The sequence below is a fragment of the Spermophilus citellus genome, assembly GCF_964194105.1.
Source record: "Spermophilus citellus genome assembly, chromosome: 13".
NCBI classification, from domain to species: Eukaryota; Metazoa; Chordata; class Mammalia; order Rodentia; family Sciuridae; genus Spermophilus; species Spermophilus citellus.
Window position 1 is genome coordinate 65,695,268 of NC_138193.1, and position 19,929 is coordinate 65,715,196.

A 19,929-nucleotide genomic window follows, 5' to 3' on the forward strand; every position below is an offset into this window, starting at 1 on the left:
AGGCGAGCGCGCTACCACTTGAGCCAGATCCCCAGCCCGAGATACTATACTTTCAACACTTCAGAGACTTGACCCAAATAATGCCTCTAGAATTTAACCTCAATAGTATTTTAACAGGACTATAGCCTCTTTAAGTTGATTTTAATAGGTCTAGTTTTCTAAAAGCTATTTTAGTTACATAATATTTAATATTATCAAAAGAACGCCTTAGTCGTTCTATTTTATTTATTTATTTATTTATTTTTGCTCAAAGCAAAGTTTATTGTATAAGTCAGGCATGGTGGTATGTGCCTATAATCCTAAGAACTCAGGAGGCTGATGCAGCAGGAGGATCAATCACAAGTTGGAGATGAGTCTGGGCAATTTAGCGAGAACCTGTCTCAAAGTGAAAAATAAAAAGGACCTGGGATATGGCTCAGTGGTTGAGTGCCTCTGGGTTCAATTCCTGGTAATACATAAACAAATAAAGTGGTAAAGAACCCCTAAGTTCAATCCTCTGTTATGCTCGAATTCAGGACCCCCAAAAGACCACCAGAGACCAAGATCGATGTAAACAGCAAAGAGGTGTTTATTGCGAGCTAGCTCGGTCCTCCGCACTCACAGCAACTGGTGATGCTAAGAGGTCCCGAGCTCAGGGTTTGCAGCAGTTTTTTTTTTCTTTGTTTAAATTTTTATTTATTTATTTTTTATTGGTTGTTCAAAACATTACAAAGCTCTTGACATACCATATTTCATACATTTGATTCAAGTGGGTTATGAACTCCCATTTTTACCCCGTATACAGATTGCAGAATCACATCGGTTACACATCCATGTTTTTACATATTGCCATACTAGTGTCTGTTGTATTCTGCTGCCTTTCCTATCCTCCCATCTTCTCTCTCTACCCCATCTACTGTAATTCATTTCTCTCCCTTGTTTTTTTCTCTTTCCCCTCACATCTTCTTATATGTAATTTTGTATAACAATGAGGGTCTCCTTCCATTTCCATGTAATTTCCCTTTTCTCTCCTTTCCCTCCCACCTCATGTCTCTGTTTAATGTTAGTCTTTTCCTCCTGCTCTTCCTCCCTGCTCTGTTCTTAGTTGCTCTCATTATATCAAAGAAGACATTTGGCATTTGTTTTTTAGGGATTGGCTAGCTTCACTTAGCATAATCTGCTCTAGTGCCATCCATTTCCCTGCAAATTCCATGATTTTGTCATTTTTTAGTGCTGCGTAATATTCCATGGTGTATAAATGCCATATATTTTTTTATCCATTCATCTATTGAAGGGCATCTGGGTTGGTTCCACAGTCTAGCTATTGTGAATTGTGCTGCTATGAACATCAATGTGGCAGTATCCCTGTAGTACGCTCTTTTAAGGTCTTCAGGGAATAGTCCGAGAAGAGCAATAGCTGGGTCAAATGGTGGTTCCATTCCCAGCTTTCCCAGGAATCTCCATACTGCTTTCCAAATTGGCCGCACCAATTTGCAGTCCCACCAGCAATGTACAAGTGTACCCTTTTCCCCACATCCTCGCCAGCACTTGTTGTTGTCTGACTTCAGAATGGCTGCCAATCTTACTGGAGTGAGATGGTATCTTAGGGTGGTTTTGATTTGCATTTCTCTGACTTGCAGCAGTTTTATACATTCTTTGGAGAAGGCAGGGTCCCCCACCTACATCATAGCATCTCTTAGCAAATCATCACACACCGCGGGAGAATCAAATAACAACTCTAAAACATGATTAGTATATCAAGTGGCGGGAAAGAATCTGGAAAGAATTATTGGTTAGTTCAAGGGGTTGACGCACTTAAAATTGATTGGTTTAAATCGTGAGGATGTCGAAAGGGGGGTACGTGCCAAACTGGAGGGCTTCTAGTTTAGATACTGGTCACCCCACCTAGGTGGGGGCCATCTGGAATTTCAGATATGTGGTTATCTTGGCCTATCTTAGGTGATCACCATCTGCGGCTTTTCCGAGAACTGTTTCCACAGAGCTTTTCTGTAGTATTTTCCTGACTTTAGGACAACAGTAGGTCAGAGGTTAAGTTTAAGAGCAAAATGAGGTCCCAAGCAGAATGAGGACCTCAACATAATAAAAAAAAAAATTTATTGTATACTTGAATATTGTATAAATATTTTTCTAGGTGCCAAAGATGTTCTTCATATAACTATTATAATTTCTGAAAGGAAATATGTATACATATGTATCTACTGTACTGGAAAAAAGTTGTTTTGTGGTTATTATTGCATTATTAATGCTTTCAGTTTTTTTTTCCTCCACGGGGTGGGGGAGTGGGAAGGTAATACAAAGTAAAAAATATGAAACACAGGCTTCCTTCTCTACATTGCAGTTAAGAGCTTAATGGCAAAGCAACTACCACCAGGGGCCAGAGATGTCTGCATGAGTGGGAATTCATTAGAAATGCAAATTCTCAGGCCACCCCTGATGCTGGCTTAGACATTCTAGGGGTGGGCCCATTGATTTGCTTTAACCAGACTTCCACGTGATTCTGATTCATACTGACATTTGAAAAACACTACCATAAAGAATAGCAGGAAATTAATTTGGAGAGATCCAATCTGGGAATAGGTGTTTTGTATTGTTAAAAAAAAAATCTTTCCCCCAGATTCATCTTGCCCCAAATCAAACATACTAGGATTTCTCAACCCAATCTGGTGAGCTTTTAAAAATGCCTGTGCCTGTGTGTCTCCCCTGACCATATTAATCACACCCGTTATGGATAGGTCTCAGGCATCCAGGTGCTTCTGATATGCACCAGGGCTGATAAATTCTGTTCTATATTCAGGTACTTTTTGCGGTTGAGACAGATAAAGTTAACACCTGCCCTCACATTCTTTCAGATGTTTCCTACAGGCTCTGTGAAGCAGAACTCTGGCCTCTGGCGACTACTTGTCCAGATCTAAAGGTGTTTCCTGCAAGACAATTTGGCCTTGCATGCAGGTACCTCTGTAGACCACAGCAGCGCACCAAAAATGTGACACTCCCTCATGGCACGCACACAGGGCTGGCTCCTTAGCTACACTTCAAACACAAACTCTGCTGCCCAGGCCAGATGTCACATAAGATAATGTGTGTTAAATTTGCAGTTCAGGGCATGGAGAAAGTATCAAAAATGTCAGCTATGGAATTGAGGCTGTAGCTCAGTGGCAGAGCACTTGCCTAGCACGTGTGAGGCACTGGGTTCAATCCTTAGCACTGCAGAGAAATAAACAAAATAAAAGCATGCTCTTCATTTACAACTATATATATTTTTTAAGTTAGCTATGCTTATCTTCATTATCTAATGCATATGGATCTCTTTTTATTTAAGTTCACAAAATACTTCCTCAGAAGACGCCTCTTGGTGATTTTGTCATGAATTTCCTGCTCCCCACCCTGCAACTTTCATGCAAAGACCATGGGGGACCACTTATATATATTCTTGAGGGATGTTCTGCTGAGAGCCACAGCTAAGTAGGAATGACGCATGGCAATTTCCTTATCAGCCTACCCCATGTTGCTTAGAGGAAGGACTCTCCATTGTGGAAATGGGCTTGCCTTGGACCCAGGTCATTTGCAGTGACATTGCATGAAAGGTGACCTTGCTCAAGGACCAGGGCGGATCCGGGTTTAGGGTTTAGGGCGGATTGGGGTTTAGGGTGCTCCTTGGGTTTAGGGCGATTCCAGGTTTAAGGTGGACCCAGGGGAATAGGGCATATCCTGCTGCCTCAGGCACCCGCCCACTCCTTGAGTTCCCGTTGAGTTCTCGTGGGATTCAGAGAGTATTTTGGGATGCAGAGCCCAGTGGAAGTGTGCATTTTCCCCCAGAATGTGCATGTAGAGTGCCGCTGACAGTTCGAGAATAAAGAGTTGCTGTTTGAATCTACAAGGTGTGAGTGGCTCGTGATTTGGGGCCTAGCCAGACTGCAGCAATGTTCTAAGCCAGTGGTTCTTAAAATGTGGTTGGTGGGCAGGGTAGGGTGGTTGGCAGCAAGAGTGTCACCTGGGATCTTCTTAGATGTGAACTCTTGAGCCCCAACTATATGAAGCAGGACTCTATGAAGAACTCCAGAGGCGCAGCCCAATCATCCATGATATCACAAGGCCTCCTCATGAGTCAGATGCATGCTCTGGTTAGAGAACCAGTGCTCGCAGTCTTAGTCTCTCAAGCTTGTGAACAATGCAGAAGCTCAGCGCCCCCCCCCCTCCCCACCAGCTAAATTAGTCTCCAGGTCATATAAGTGCACATCAGAGTTCAAAAAGCATGGCTTTAAAGTCTTGGTAATGATCAATCAGAGCACCTGAAAGTGCATTATTAGATGGTGGCATCTCAGCTTCTCACAGCAATGCCACCACAGATGATAATTTCAGTGTAAGAAACAGACACATGAAAGACCTTTCTGTACCTGTGGAAAATAATTTTAACTATTGGGAGCTATTTGGGAGGCTGAGACAGGAGGATCACAATTTTGATGCCAGCCTGCACAGCTTAGTAAGATCCTGTCTCAAAATTAAAAATAAAAAGGGCTGGGGTAGAGCAGAAGTACATTGCTTCTTTGCTCTACCACTGCCAGCCCTCTGTGCATGCTATGAGGGAGTGTCACATTTTTGGTGCACTGCTGTGGTCTACAGAGGTACCTGCATACAGGCCCAAATTGTCTTGCAGGAAAGCACAGCGGTAGAGCAAAGAAGCCATCGTACTGCTGTTCATCATCCCTTTGGAGAAAGATATACCCTGAGAATTTTGTTAGAGTTTAAAGCAAACGCATGTGTCTGATTTTTTGTTCTTAGGGAAAGTGAAGTTTCCAAACTCATTACACCTAAGTTGCTGGGACACTTAGATTTTAGCTCAATTCTAAAAAATATTCCTGGTTTAGGTTCTGTCCTATAGCTCTCCCTTCTTCTATGTGTTTTCTTAAAATTTGTTCTAATTAGTTATACATGACAGTAGAATTCACTTTGACCCATCATACATAAATGGAGTATAATTTCTCATTCTTCTGGTTATACATGATGTAAAATCATGCCAGTCATGTAGTCATATACATACCTAGGGTAATAATGTCTGACTCATTCTGTTATTCTTCTTACCTCCATACCCTCTCCCCTCCCTTCACTCCCCTCTACCTAATCCAAAGTCACCCTATTCTTCCCTAGTTCCCACCCCTCTCCTCCTTATTGTGAATTAATGTCAGAGAAAACATTCAGCCTTTGGTTGATTGGGATTGGCTTATTTTGCTTAGCATGATCTTCTCATTCTTGTTTTAACCATCTATTGTAGCTGCATTTTTGAAATTATAAGTAGTCTCAACTACTGTGGGAGAATATAAGGGATTGCAGGAAAGGAAAGCTATCTTTTCACCCATTTCTATGTTCATGGTAGACACCTAAACAGCAAAAGACAGATGAATGAGATTGCACAGATTCATTTAATGTAAGTTTTACCAGACACAGAAGCCTTTATAAGGAAATGAACACCTGAGTAAACAGTTAAATTTTATGCCAGGCTTGATGAAGAATGGACAGTCCTAGAGAAATGTAATTGGATAAAGGGAAGATAATCCAGTAGTTATAGACTGAGGAAGTTTGTTCAAATTTTTCCCTGTGTCTCCAGAGACGAGGATGCTCCACTCCTCTGGATGTAGGGAGGATACCCCACAGATGAGGATCTTATGGCCTGTCTGATTCTGCCGTTTCCCCAAATTCTTTCCATTTAAATTATTCAATATGCCAATATGCCATGTGTCAGGGTACAATGTCCTGAACCCCATGAGAGCTACTGAGAAGTAAGTACACGTCTATGACTCAGAATATCTCTGCACATATAAAGCATAGCAATCCCAAGGGCCCCCATTTGAATGCCCTATGCTCCCTAAAGGTTTCCTAGTGGTTCCCCTAACAGCCGTGGTTCATAGGACCTCAGATGACACTGCTTGTGATCTGTCATTCCATATCACACTTGGCTCTGTTCTTAGTGAGTTAATGTTTGTGAAGTGTGCAGAATAGTGTAGGAACATGGTACACACTCGAATTATTATAATTATCATCATCATGGTTTATATGTAAGTGATGTCATTCCTCCTCTAAGCCTTTTGGGGATGTGGAAAGGACCTCATTGGCTGTTGGCTGGCCTCGGGGGCCTTGTTTCTGTCTGCCCACAACAGGACCTGCCATATAACATCAATGAGAGTTAATATCAGAGTGCTCTGGAAAAGAAAGTATGACTTATGGCCATTAATGGAACCACTGGGTCTCAACTGATCCTATCCTAAAAGAGAAGCTATTGTACCCATAAGGGTGACATATCCCTTAGCCTCAGTCCAGAAGGCATCAGAAAAAAAAAAAAAAGGAAGTGAAGGATAAATGTCACCAAAGTTCTCAGTGAAACTGAGTTCAGAAGAAACTCTGACCAAAACCAAAATGGAACCAACTGAAAATGTTAATGGTCATTTTTAGTAAGTCACAAGAATTTGAAGAAAGGCTATTTTAATAGATAGAACAATTTCATTTTCCATATAGCCTGGGAAATTAAGATGAGATGGTTTCTTTTACATAGTCTCAGAAAGTGGTATGGTTTCATCTAAAAGACTTGTGAGAAAAAGAAAGAGGGACAGTATCTCAAGCAGTTGTTGACAAGAGAAACTCACATTGAGCTGGCTATTGATTTGTGGGGTTATCCAACATGGTATTCTTGGAGGGTAAGCTTAGGTAAGGGAAGAAAACCGAGCAAAGAATCAGGTTCACATGAGGCGCAGAAAATAGGATTAAGGGGAAACTACTGAAGCCCGAGGGTTACTCTTAGACTCTAAGCCCCAGCCTCTTTCAAATTCTTAATAGGGACACTGGCAATTTTGTGCTTATAATTTTGTGTTTATAATTTTGTATTAGTGTTCATAAAAGGGCTTCCCAAGTTGCCTAAGTTTCCATAAAGCTGGAGCCGTTCTTGATGACATGGTGTCCACCTGGGAAACTCCTGCTTTCAGATTTCCCTTTTCTGCAGTCCTTTGGCTCTGCTTTGCCAGAAGGGCTGATGTAACAACTTCGGGATTTGAGAATGAGGAAGGTCTTTGCTGAGCTGCTGGGAGGAGAGATCATCACAGCCGAGTTCAACAAAATGATAAAATGTGGAGACTAGTATGATTTTGTCAAGGCTTATCATGGTCCTTCTAGGGTAGTGATTTTCAACTAAGGGCAATTTTACCCTCAGAGGACATTTGGTAATATCAAGAGATTTTTTTTTTGTGTGTGTGTGTGTGTGTATGTGTGTGTGTGTGTACCAGGGATTGAACCCAAGGGGCACTTAATCATTGAACCATATCCCCAGCCCTTTTTATTTATTTTTTATTTAGAGACAGAATCTAACTAAGTTGCTTAGAGCCTTGCTAAGTTGCTGAGACTAGCCTTGGACTTGTGATCCTCCTGCCTCAGCCTCCCAAGCTGCTGGGTTTACAGGTGTGTGCCACCACACCTGGCCAAGAGACATTTTTGATAGTCACAACTAGATGAAGGCAATAAGGGCTGCTGCTGGCATCTGGTAGGTAGAGGTCAGGGGTGTAGCTAAACCCTCCACACTCCACAGGACAGATCCTTACAGGAAAAAATTATAAGGCCTCCAATGTCTAAGCGCTGATGCTGGGAAAGCCTGTTCTAGCTCACTCTTTTGCTGTATGTCAACTGACAACTCAGGCTTTCAGATGAAATATCAGCAAACAGCATAAGATGACTGCTCAAAGGAATTGCAGTTGGGTCTTCCTTACAAACCATTGTTTGTCATGTATCTGGCTCTTCCTTGATTAGTGACACCCTCTCCCCCACCCCACCCTACACACTGCAAGGCTGGAAGGGCCACAGCTCTAACTAAAACAAAAATGAAAACCAGACTGGCACTGATTGGTGAGAAACAGGGAATCTTAGAATCTCAGACCCTGGAGTGTTGTTTGGTGGAGCCCACCCACCCACAAACCAGCTTCTCTAAAACTAAAGCAATCAGCCATCTCCCTCGACTGTGTGAATGCCCATGCAATGTCGGTGGAAATGGGGGTCCCACTTCCAGACTGCTAGGATCCCCGCTCCAGGCTGCTGAGTCCTACTAAGGTCTTAGAGTTACCAATGCACTACCCCAAATTCCTGTCCTCTGACCTTAGTGGGTCCTTTTCTACCTTGTGGCCTTTCTGCTAGGCACCTCCTGATTATCTCAGTCATAATCCCATGGTGGCTCACTTTCCCCAAGCCTTTAAAATTCTTTTATTTTTATTTTTTGTAGTTGTGGATGGACAGCATGCCTTTATTTTATTTATTTATTTTTATGTGGTGCTGAGGATCCAACCCAGTGCCTCCCATGTGCTAGGTAAGCAAGTTCTCTACCACAGAGTACCACCCAGCCCCCACCCCCAAGCTTTTAAATCATTCTCTCCCTATTTCTCTTGCCTCCTGCTTTCCTGAGTCGTCGTCGTCATCATCATCATCATCATCATCATCATCGCTATTATCATTTATGCAGCAGCCACAAGCCCTACGTTGGTACCATAAATATGTGTCACCTGCAAGAGGAGTACCAATAACAGTGTTTTGCAGATGATGAAACCTGAGCTTAAACAAGGCAGCTCAAACTTTCTGTAAGTCACAGCATGGGCATTTTGTCCCAGGATTGCCTATGTCCAGTAGGAGCTTGCTACACGTCTCTCCTCTCCCTGGAAATCTCTTTTGTCCTGGAGGAAGAGAAGTTTCTTTCCACCTAAAGCTGATTTCTCCATCTTGACCTTATTTTCCTCCTGTCTCCTGCCGCACTCACTGCAAGAACACCTCCCTCCTACCACCACCACCATATATCTCAGCCTGTCTTCCCCATTGGCTCCTTCCTATGAATGTATTCCCTCCATCCTGCTTTGCCAACACTCTTCTGTCTCATCTGCTACTTTCCTTTCACTGCTAACTTGCCCAAAGAGTGTCTCTGCTTGGTTACCTCTTCCATTCTCTCCTTCACCCTTGGTCTGCCTAGTCATCTACTCCATGAACGTGGTCTGGTCTTCCACCCTAACTGTGCTGTTGAGTGGGATTTGTCTGTGTGCCCTTGGGTACCCCCTGCTCCCTCTGGATAGATACCATGTCTACCTCCCCCTGTGCCTGGGACAGTGTCCTGAAGAGTATGAGTAATGGTGTTGATCCACATTCAGAATAAGGCAAAAACCAGACAAACACCTCCCAGCAGGCCAGGGAGATGGCTGAACCAGGGCTCCCAGGGAAATTCCTTTGGGTTGGAGCTCTCTTTAGCAGAATGACGACACACTATTGGCATATTTAGAGCAGTGAATACCAAATGGAAATACCCTATTTCACCAGGGACTGAGATACGAAGTCACTGGCTTCATATCTAAATGTCATTTTACCTCTTCACTGTAACCAAAGCTCTGAGAAACAGAAACACATGACTACATGCTAGGGGATTCAATTCCTGTTTTTCCTTCCTGTTTGTCCTCTGCTAAAATTAAAAAAGAAATACTAAAAAGAAACTTCCTGCTACAGTACTATTACATCTGTGGTGATAAAGCTAAATGAAACAAGTAGTCTTTGAGCTGTTGACATTAAACGCCATCAATTCTTAAAAGACAAGTAAATAACACCTGAACCCTAAATCTATGTTTGAAGGCAAAAAAAAAAAAAAATCCCTTCTGTGGGTAATTCTGTTCTCATACCCTCTGTGCTGAAATGGCTGTAAGTTTCTACAAGTTGGAACCAATAAGCTTATGCCTAACTTGCATCCTTCTATATATTCACTGATTCATTCCTTAATTAAACAATATTTATCAAAATGTGTGCTTGGTCCTTGGACAAGATAGACACGGTGCCTGTGTAGTGGCATCCCCTCCTCCACAAAAACATCTTAACTGGGCTTCTCCAGAAATCTTCACCATGGCTGATTTTAGGACTCTTAGCAAAAGAGTCTCTACAAAAGAGTTCAATGTAGTTAAACTTCCTATTTTTGTGTTGCCCTATTTTACTTGCCAATAGCCTGGAAGAAATTGGCACCCCAGGTGCTAGACACCCCCTTACTTGTTGTTCACAAATATATATCCAGCATAGTAGTTTGTAGAAATGTGTAAACAAGGCCTCTGGTTGAGCTGGAGCGTCACAGAGATGTCTACATTTCTAAGATAAGAGAAGTTACCAACTGGGCTCCATGGTAACAGCTGGCAGGGGGAGGAAAGAAAGGGGAGAAGAAGCTCTCCCTTTCTCAGGTGTTCTCCTTGAAGGGTCAACTTGTCCAGAACAGTGAAAGAAAAAGCTGCTTTTATGTGAACTTCTGCAGACTGTGAACTTCTGAGCCCCTCCCCTTACATGCTGGGTATAAAATTCTGAAACTCCCTGAACTCGGGGTTCAGGGGATCGATTGATTACAGCAAAAGCTGTGCCCTCTGAACATGACTGCAGCCAAATAAAACTGTTTCCTGCTATCTTCAGTGCCTTGCCTCATTTGTCCCTACAAAACCTGTCCTCCGGATGTATGGTCTAATCTGGCACCTGAAACTCAACATGATAGGAGCTGGATAAAAGAAATGTAGGGTGTGGTAGAAATATTTATATAGACCCTTACCCCAGACTTGGGGGGAGATGTCAGTCAAGGACTGAAAAAAATATCACCTAAAAGTAAAACCTGGCATGTGGGTGAAGAAGGGAGGATCAGGCTGGGGGAGGGGTCATCCAGGAGAAAACCACATTTTAGATACAGAGATAGGAGAGATTTTTAAAGCACTTACAAGCTCATTCTCACTGGATCAGAAAATAGAAGAGGAGAAGACTGGAGAAAGATTTCCATCATAGGGAATATTTTAAGTGCACAAAGTGGGTGCCATTATTGTTGTTGATGATCTTTTTTTTAAGAGAGAGTGAGAGAGAGAATTTTAATATTTATTTTTTAGTTCTCCGAGGACACAACATCTTTGTTGGTATGTGGTGCTGAGGATCCAACCGGGCCGCACGCATGCCAGGCGAGCGCGCTACCGCTTGAGCCACATCCCCAGCCCCAGATGATTGTTGTTTTGCAGTACTGGAGATTGAGCCCAGTGCCCTGGGTATGCTAGGAAAGTGCTCTACTACTGAGCTATCTCCTCAGCCTCTAGTGGGTGCCTTTATTAGCCCCATTTTTCGGAGGTGGGAGCTGGGCACTGAGAACTTCACACCCATGTAACCGAATCCATCTCCACCCAGCGTCAATGCCTGACGCAATACTGCCCCCCATCCTGCCTTTGAGATAATTTTCAAATCTCTGTCCCAACAATCAAGTTGGGAGGACCCAGGAGAAAAGAACAGATTGAGGCTCTGATTTAATGTTTAGTGGGACATCTAAACGGGATTGCCAACCTAAGGAGGCCTCTCCTCCTCCACCTCTTGCCCTCCATAAGTCCATTTAAGTAGGGGAGCAGGAGCAACAGTTTTGATTGCCCTAACTGGCAGGGTGGGATGGAGGGAGACATTCTGGGTTAGGGGCCCAGTCCATGCCCCTCCCAAGTGGGACAAGTAAGAGACCACCTAGTCATATACTACGAGGTACTTTTTTCCTTGCCTAGAAGGCTTGTTATGAATCATCAGGCTCTTAATTTTCTATCAGAAGTGGCTTAGGCTCTCAAAAGTCATCTATTGGAAGGTTTTTTCCCCCCTTCCAATTACTAATGACATCAATGAAAATGACTCTAGTTGACTCAAGGAGTCAGAAATTTATTCAGAGCAGCTGAGTTTTGTTTCATTCAGAGACTGATTTAGAGCAAATAGCAACTTCATATCCCTTAAGGGGGGGAGATAAAAAGACTTTAATGCCATCAACTTTGCAAGTGAAGACTTTAAATTGGTCAGGTGTGCAGACAGTTCACCCAAGCATGGAACACGGTGTTACGATTTCTCAAGACTATAAAATCTCTCACGGATGATTACTCACCAGCTCGATCACACCTGGAGCTGATGAGCCACGTGGAACATCTGTTTACAACTAATTCTTCCTAGAATAAAAATATTTCAGTTTGAGAAGTACTGGATGTCACCTTTCTCAAATCCAATGCTTATTTTTTCTATTTCATTACAGTTAGCCAGAATAATATATTAACTGCTGAGACTGGCTAGAGTTAAAATGCTTGTCTCCAAGACTTTCTGTGGTGAATCAGATGAGGACAGAGAGAGTTAATTTCCATGTTTATATACAACATTGGTGGAATTAATTGTTTAGAGATTACACACACACACACAAAAAAAAAAAAAAAAAAACTGGATATAGTAAGTTCTCCCTACCTGTGTGTTCCATATCCATGAATTCAACCCACTGCAGCAAAAAATATTTGGAAATATTTGGAAAATATTTGCAAAAATATCTGGAAAAATTGCATCTATATTCACCGTGTACACATGTATTTTCTTGTCATCATTCCCTAAACAATATAGTACAGCAAGTACAGAAATAGCATTTATATTGTATTAAGTATTGCAAGTAATCTAGAGATGATTGAAAATATAGTCATTTCTCAGTATCTGCAGAGTATTGGTTCTGGGAGTCCCTTGAGTACCAAAAATCCAAGGTTGTGTGTGTTTTACATCCTTGTTTGTACTGGTTCCTATGAAACTCAGAGTTGTACAAAAATTGGATATGGTTTATCAGTTAGCTCGCTCTGCCCCAACTATTCCCCATCTCTCCAACAAAAAATGGACAATACTTTTATCGTCCTTTCCATACTATTTAAAACTTCTTCTTCCACCTAGCCAGACTTGATTCCTCTCAAGAAAGTGGACAGAAAGCTTACAACTCCCACTTGTTGAATTTTTATATAGATAGTTAGTTGATTCATTACCTTGAAAATTCAGGAATGTCATTTATGTGATGACTAAACTTTTCTCATTGGGACATAGGCTGTCCCTGCCCTTTAGGCACATATTGTGGTCAGAAACAAAGCAGATAGCAATGAGATTTTATCCTTGTTTGTTTTTCTGTTGCCATTGGGTCTCCATATCACAGGGACCAGAGAATACTTGATGTGGTGCTTTTGGTTTGGGGGTCATTGAGAGAATGATTAAGTAAAGGGTGAAAAGAAGGGAGAGAGGTGAACACTGAAGAAACCCAACCCTGACAACCAGTAGCTTCATGAGCTGGGTCAAGGAGCAGGCATGGTGATTCTTATGCCATAAACATTTATTCATGCACACAACTAGAGCCTGTTAAGAGCCACACAATGGGAAGACACAAGGTCCAACCTTGAGAGTTTTCATTTAGAACTTACTCAAGAGTAGGTCCATCAAAAGTACCAAAAAGAACTGAGAAAAGTCACACTCTTACATTGCTAGTGGGACTGCAAATTGGTACAACCAATCTGGAAAGCAATATGGAGATTCCTTAGAAAACTTGGAATGGAACCATCATTTGACCCAGCTATCCTACTCCCATACCCAAAGGACTTAAAAACAGCATACTACAATGATATAGCCACATCAATGTTTATAGCAGCTCAATTCACAATAGCTAAATTGTAGAATCAACGTAGATATCCTTCAATAGATGAATAGATAAAAAAAACTGTGGTATATATGTACAATGGAATATTACTCAGCATTAAAAGAGAATAAAATCATGGCATTTGCAGGTAAATGAATGGAGTTGGAGAATATCATGCTAAGTGAAGTAAGCCAATCCCCCCAAAATCAAGGCTAAATGTTTTCTCTGATAAGTGGATGATGATCCATAAGGGGCAAGGGAAATATGGGAAGAATGGAGGAACTTTGGATAGAACAAAGGGGAGGGAGAGGAAGGGCAGGGACATGGAGGTAGGAAAGATGGTGGAATAGATGGACATCAATACCCTAGATACATGTATGAAGACACAAATGGTGTGACTCTACTTTGTATAAAACCAGAGATATGAAAAATTGTGCTCTATATATGTACTATGAACTGAAATGCATTCTGTTGTCATGTATAACAGATTAAAACAAATTAATTAATTAATTTTAAAAAGAAACAAATGAAAAAAAAAAAGGCAAAAAACCCCACTGAGGTTTATCTATAATCAGCAGGTTGCTTTCTCTTCTCACAAGGCACAATGGAGGGAGTTACTTTCCACATTCCTCTAGATTGAATTTGCCTATGCAGTATCCATTGAGGTTTGGTTTCAGGACCTTCTCAGATACCAAAATCTGGATGCTGAAGTCCTTTACATAAATGGCACAGAAGTTACAGAGAGTATGCACATCCTCTCATAATCCTAATACAATGTAAATACTATGTAAATCTTTGTAATGTTTAAGGAATGACTAGAGAAAGTCTGTATGTGTTCGCTATAGACCAAATATTTCCTCCAATATTTTGCACTCGTGGTGGTTGGATCCATCCATGGATCCATGTGGCTACGGAGGGTTGACTATATTAGTAAAACTGAAAGAGGCAGACTTGATGAATAAAAGAAAAGAGGGGATTTATTGGAAGGCTCATATGATAGAGAGAAGGTTCAATAACCCAGTCACAGGAAGGACAGGGTACTGGGGATGAGGAACCAGGGAATTCCACCTGCCCCTTCAGTGCTCCCCATTCTGCAATCTGTCTGACTAACTCTGTTCCTTCTCTCCCTGCAAAGAGAGTCTCTCCCCTTGGTGGTAGTACGCAAGCCTTGCATCTCCTAGATTCTATTCCTCTCCTTCTCTGTCTCCTTGGCAGGCTCAACCTTGTCCATGCCTGGCCATCAAGTGTGAAAGCTCCTGCTGCTCCATCTTAGGCCCTTCTCCTCCCTCCCTCAGGGTTCTCACTCATGCCTACAGCTTCAATCATTGCTTCTACTTTGAGGTTTCCCAAATTTATTCTCCAACAGGGACATTTCTCCAAGTTCTAGGCCTATGTATCCAAAAGCCTACCTGGTATCTATTTTGGGGTATTTCCCATTTATTGGTACCCAAACCCCCATGTTGTGAGAAGTGGCAAAGAGCTCAGCTGAAGAGATTACATTTCCCAGCTTCCCTTGCAGCCATGGATGGACTTGAGAGGTAAGCAATGGTAATTAAGGTGAGCTTCTGGGGAAAGTCCTTTACAAAATGGCGGACTCAGCTGAACATTTTTCATCTTTGTCGTTGTGCCTCCTTGCATCTGCCTGGGATGTGGACGTGATAACTAGTACTATGATGATCATCTTGAGACTATGAGGATAACTTGAAGGTGGAAACTACCACTAAAATGGCTGAGAATGGTAGAAGGAGCCATTTTACCTTCAGGATGAAGATGACATTTTACTATTTCTAGACAACTCTTAGGTGAGAAATTATAAACTTCTATCTCATTGAAACCATTCATACGTGGAACTAGAGACCAAATATAATTCCTAACAGACATTCCTACACCTCCATCCATGTCTTGCGCCAGCCCACTCGACCCTCCTCCCTTTATCCAGTCACATTTCTCCTCTTTCTCCCAATACTTACCCTGCCCTCTCCTGCCACTTGGTCTTCTCCTGTGCCATTCCCAATGCCTAGATCTCAGCTCAGTCATTGCTTCCTTGGGGAAGCCCTCCTTGACCTACGTCACTAGGCTAATTCCCCCATTGTGGGTTCTCAAAGCATTCCCTAGTCTCTCTTGTGTTGCACCTGTTCTTATTGTCATTTTACATTTATTTGCATTGTCTTTTGGCTCACATCTGTCCTCACTGGATTTTTTTTTTTTTTTTAGTTCTCGGCGGACACAACATCTTTGTTGGTATATGGTGCTGAGGCTCGAACCCGGGTCGCACGCATACCAGGCGAGCGCGCTACCACTTGAGCCACATCCCCAGCCCAAACATACGTCACTGAATTTTAAGCTTCGTGAAAGCAGTGACTGTGTTCTTTCTTTCTCTTACCATTGCATCCCATATACGCAAGCCCAGTGTTATAATAAGTGCTCACCTCCAAAAGAAAAATGTTGAACATGTTAATGCACCAGAAAGGAGTTATTAAGGCTTCTCTGGTTCATGTTTTTAAATCCTGAGGAAATCTTCTGACTGTCTATCTAGAGTCAAGTTTTCATCTCAGGACTGTGGTCAAGGACCAGGTCTATAGGAATATGGCAGCTTCCATTTCAAACCACATTTTTGGAATAGGGAAAGGAACCATTCCAAAAGAAGAGAAGGGAGGTAGGTATAACAACAAGTGTCTACCTTTGTGAGGGCATCTGTGATGACTATTGTAGCCTGATTTTACCTAGAGGGAAAGATTGGGGAAGGAGAGTCCATAATACAATTAAGTTCAGGTCCTGCATGCTCTAGAAAAGAATCTGGTCCCCCAAATCCTATATATAAATAGAGGATGACTTTATTAAATTCCCTTGAGATCAATTATGCATTCATTATCAGTATATAATGAAAACAAAACAAAACTTGTTTAATCTGATTTTATGGCTTCCATTCAATTCAGCAAACAAAACAGAATAAAATAAAATATCTTTACTTAGCCCTTGCCCTCTCACTTCTTCCTGCCCTCGTTGTGTTCCCTCCATCCTGGCCTCCTCTTTCTCAGAGAAAGCCTGAGCTCAGTCCTGCTTAAGAGACTTTGCACTGCTATTTGCTTCTGCCTGAAACTCTCTGCCCCTAGATCTTGGCGAGGCTGGCTCCTAAGGTGGAGGAGCCAGCAGAACTGCCGCGAACACTTCTCCAGTTTGTGCTCTGTAAAGAAGCCTCACTGAAACGTTGGTAAAGGCTGAGATTCTGCCCCAGTGCTGTCTTCTGAACCATGTGCCCTGAGGAAGAAGTGCATTTTTTTTCCCACTAAAGATAGCATCCTTGGCGCTATTTCATTATATATCTTATCTAGTTAATATGCACCATGTAAAGCTACTGGAGGTTCATAGCTAGAGGGCCTTCTCATCAGAGCTAGGAAATTTTCTCCTCCACTGAATGATAACCTGTGGCTAAACTGGTACTCAAACCATGAATTTTGAAACTTGGGGCAGAGGTCAACCAGTTGTCCCGTCTGCCTAAAGTAGAAGAGGCAGAGCTTCATGGATGATACTGATAGTTGGTCCTGGGCTCTTGCCTGTCCTGGTGCTCTTTTGGTTTAGTCACTTCTTCACATTGAGCACTTTGTTATCTGGGAAGGATATCCTGGATTTTCATCATGTGCTAGAGAGGGATTACTGCCCTGCCCATAGGGGGTTTATAATCACACCGGCATTAAATCATCACACTCTGATGAAGGTCACTGTGATGGGTGGGGGTTTGAGAGCACATGATGGGGGGACCTGACCTAAGAAGGGTGGAAGTGGCTCCAGCTGAGAATGGCAGGATGGGTAGGAGAGAAGCAGTCAAAGAAAGGATGAGACCTGGTGTGGAAGGTGACCTGATCTAAAGAATAGAACCTGGTCCCTGGGGCCTGGACTTAGCTCTGAATGCAGGTTGCCAAGTGTGTTTCAAACAAAGCTAGTTGGTCTGTAAGAAAATTGTGATATTAATTAGTGTTGGCAAGGATGTGGGGGAAATGTTCAGTCATACATTGCCATGGGACTGCAAATTGGTGCAACCACTTTGGAAAGCAGTATGGAGATTCCTCAAATGTTTGCTAAACATTTCCTGTTTAACAAATGGTGGGGTGGAACCACCATTTGACCCAGCTATCCCACTCCTAGTATATACCCAAAGGACTTAAAATCAGCATACTATAGTGATGGGGCCACATCAATGTTCATAGCAGCTCAATTCACAGTAACCAAGTTATGGAACCAGCCTAGGTACCCTTCAACAATGAATGGATAAAGAAAATGTGGTACATATACACAATGGACTATTACTCAGCCATAAAGAAGAATGAAATTATGACATTTGCCAATAAATGGATGGAACTGGAGACTATCGTGTTGAGTGAAATAAGCCAATCACCCCCAAAACAAAGGCTGAATGTTCTCTCTGATATGGGGATACTGACTCACAATAGGTGGGGGCAGGGAGGGAGGAGTGGAGGTTCACCAGATTGGACAGAGGGGAATGGGGGAAGGAATAGGGGATAGGAATAGGAAAGACAGTAAAATGAATCAGAGACATAACTTTCCTATGTTCATATATGATGAATACACGATCAGTGTAACTCCGCATCATGTACAACCACAAGAATGGGAAGTTATACTCCATGTATGTATGATATGTCAAAATACATTTTACTGTTATGTATAACTAAAAAGAACAAATTAAAAAAGAAAATGGTTTTATTTATCAATGAGGTAGCATTTGCAGACCTTTCTGGCAAGTTATCTTTCAGGGTCCAAGTAGAGCGTGATGAGTACTTTCCTTTCCTCTGGTGAAAGCTGGTTGAGAACATCTCTCCCAACTTCACATTCAATAATTATGCTGAGGAATCAGCCAACACTACAAATCAGGAGTTTCCAGCACAGGCTTGTTACCATCTAGAGGTGCTGGATTCGTTGTCTCTGTTTAGCAAAGAATTGAAGAACAAGACAGAGATAGCAAGCCTCGGGTTTATTGCAAAAGTGACAGAGATAGACTTGTTCAAAATGAAGGGACCCAGAAGAACTGGGACTCCAGTGGGGGAATCTTCTCCTTCTCCTTCTCCTTCTCCTTCTCCTTCTTCTTCTTCTTCTTCTTTTTAATTGGGGATTGAACTCAGGGGCACTCAACCACTGAGCCACATCCCCAGCCCTAGTTTTTTGCATTTTATTTAGAGACAGGGTCTCACTGAGTTGCTCAGTGCCTTGCTCTTGCTGAAGCTGGCTTTGAACTCACAATCCTCTTGCCTCAGCCTCCAGAGCTGCTGGGATTATAGGCCTGTGCCATTATGCCTGGCTGGCTTATTCTTTTTATGATGTCTGAATTTCCTCCTCTCCTTATCTCCTCCGCTGCCCACGTTCTCCTCACTATTATTGATTGATGCCTCCTCTGTCCATGCATCTGTTTTAGTTTTCATATTGAATTCCCTGCTTAGGGTTTGTCTGATTGGGTCTCCCCACTTGTGTCCATGAGCACGTCCATTAAGTAGGAAGTTGACCTCATTAGAAGACCCTCTCCATGCTCCTTTGTTCTGGCCCACCCTCAACCTCCTCACTCTCCACCTTCCCTGGCTGCTTAAGCCCTTCTATATCTCCCTTAGGCTCAACATGTATTAGCATGCTACTGGGCATGGGCCACCTCTCCCAGTCCCAGAGAAGATACCCAATTCATTGGAGCATTGCAAGTTTTCTCAAAAAGATTAGACTTAAGACAAAGTGATCTGATGACTTTTGGAACTTGACTGGGACAGCTGTTACCAACCCACCTAGGATCTATCATGATTTTTGTCAGAACCTCTTGAATGCTCTTGATGGAGGGGGACCATGGCGGTCAGACTTGGTTAGTCAATACCGCCATTTGGTTTTCTTCTTGGTCAGATATTGTTACCAGGTCCTAAGACAAAGAATAAAGGCACCCAAAACTTTATCCCTCCCCCATGAGGACTAGCAACATAGGACAGGGACTAAATAAATGTATAATTGCCATCTCTTGCTTTCTACTACCCTGGTGCTTCAGGGAGGACCTGATTCAGATGAGGTGTCCCTTGACAGAAAGGACTGCCCATCATCCTCGTGGTCTTCACAGTCTCAGGTCCAGTGCCTGGCACACAGACAACCTCTCACTGCTAAAGATGCTGCTTTTGAATGAATGCACTCTGTGAAAGAGAACCCAGGAAGTCTACTCAGTAGATCTCAGCCCAGGTCTTTTTGTCTTTGTAACTTGTCTTTCTGGCAACTTCTGTTTATCCTGGTAAACTCAGCTCAGGGGATTCCTGGAAAGCCTTTCCTAGTACCCCTGAAACTGGAGGAATTGACACTCTGTCTCCATCTTTGACCTCCCAGTTTGTTCTACCCACCCCGTCCACTGTGAATGTCTACATCTCCTTCAGTCCTCTAGCCTCGGCCCCCACTACAGGTTTGGCACAATATAGGTGCTTCATTAAAGACCTAATGTGTGA